Below are 2,014 nucleotides of genomic sequence, written 5' to 3' on the forward strand. Positions count from 1 at the left end.
TGCTCTCGCCCTTGAAATGCTTTGTCCTTGCATGAGCTTAGACATAGCTGGAGCTTATAGACTTTTGACAGACAACAATAAATCACACACACACACACACAGCGCTTCGCTGAATGACAGAAAGCTGACGCTGCCTCCGCCGCACGTGCTTTTATAGCTTCCCGGTCATGACGTCATCCGCCGTGACGTCCCGCTCAGCTATTGGACTGATTTCACATGTGATTCAGAGCGTGGGTCACTGAAGGCGTTCCCCTAGCGTTCTCGACGCAGCTCGAGCTCCTGAAGAGGAACTGCCTTATGTGAGATTTATATGATTTACCTGCATTTTTTTTTATTTGAGTGTTGATTATTATAGCTAGAAAAAATAAATAGCAATTGAATTTAATAGTTTGTGTTAATTGTTACCTTTAATATTATAGAAATGCGCAAGTAGGACTCCCTATGACGTTTACCGCATTAGATGAGATCTTTTTTTACTTAGGTAAATATTTACAATATAATTTATTTAAATACAGAGCCACAATTTGTTTAGTAAACCACAGTTTTAATAAAAAAAGAGAAATCTATATATATAGTTTTTCCTATAGTTTATCTAAAGATTTTTTCTGAACTGTGACTTTAAAACAAAAGTCCAAGGTATATACTGAACTGTCATTTTTGTGTACCATTACACTTGCTAAACACAAACACACACACATACATACATATATATATATATATATATTATTTTTATACCAAATAGATGTCTTTAAGCCACGGCCCATACCCTTAAAGTTTACCTTGCCATCACTGGTGTCGACAGTTTTTGTCAGGTATACCCCTATTTGAACCCATTTAGTTCAGTTTATTTATTATAGCCAACACATCAGAATTAACAGAGGAAATTCATACCTGCTAAACTGGTAAACGAGTGCCTAACTCATTCTGGTGGATCCCCTCAAAGGCAGCAAATGACCAGCGAAAATCTAAACTAATCTAATTTGGGCCGATCTAATCTAATTGAGAGGCTTACAAGATCATAGATTCACCCAGCACAAAATGTAATTGGATCGTTTTATGAGGCCCACTGCTCCTCAGTAGGTGCTCTCTTAAATCCAAATTGATTTATTGTCAGCCGGCGGACACCTGTCACATCTAAGCGTCTACTGCAGGGGCAGGAAAGTGCTTGCACTACACCAATCTATAGTGATGAGTATCAGACATGTGATGACTAAAAGGTTAGGGGAGAAGCACTGACTTATAGCCAGTGTAGCAGAATATGTTGCTCAGCTGGAAGCAGACTGGTAACAGTATCTGGAATCTACTATTCCAGTATTAATTGCCAAATTCAAACATCAATTGTTTTTCTTCAGATATTTTACTTCTAGAGATTTTTCCAGTGACAAATGGAGAAATGAACAATCATCGCTGGACTAGCAAATAGTTACAACCTCTTTCAAAAGTGTCAGAGTTCACCAGTTCAACCTGAACACAATAATACCTTTTATCTCGCCTCTCTCTCTCCCTCCCTCTCTCACACACTGGTGTTTCAATGGAGCAGAAATGGCCTCCATTGACATCCTGAGGACTGTGTAATGAGAATAAATGATGTGGAAATAAATATGCAGCCTGTTTGCGGTCTGCTGACCATATGCTAGGTCTGAATATGCATTTCCAGCTGAGGTAAAGAAAATGCTGGACTTTAAAGATGGTTATATGTGACCCTGGAAGTAGACTGTAATTAGACTGTAATCATCAACTGTCATTTAGAGGATTTTATTGGCATGTTTTTTGTTTATTTATGTGCCAAAAAAATTAATATGCATATAAACATGTCTGAATACACGTCGTTTTTTGTTATTTTGACCAATTGTGATTTCATGCTCTAAATGACAGCATTTCCATTTAAAATTGGGAAGAAATGCCATCGATAGTTTACAGAATAAAACAAAATTTATGTTTTACTCAAACACACACACTCCCATATATACAGTATATATATAGATATATATATATATATATATATATATATATA

Source organism: Sinocyclocheilus grahami, unplaced genomic scaffold (genome assembly GCF_001515645.1).
Source record: "Sinocyclocheilus grahami isolate Dianchi unplaced genomic scaffold, SAMN03320097.WGS_v1.1 scaffold551.1, whole genome shotgun sequence".
Classification (NCBI taxonomy): domain Eukaryota; kingdom Metazoa; phylum Chordata; class Actinopteri; order Cypriniformes; family Cyprinidae; genus Sinocyclocheilus; species Sinocyclocheilus grahami.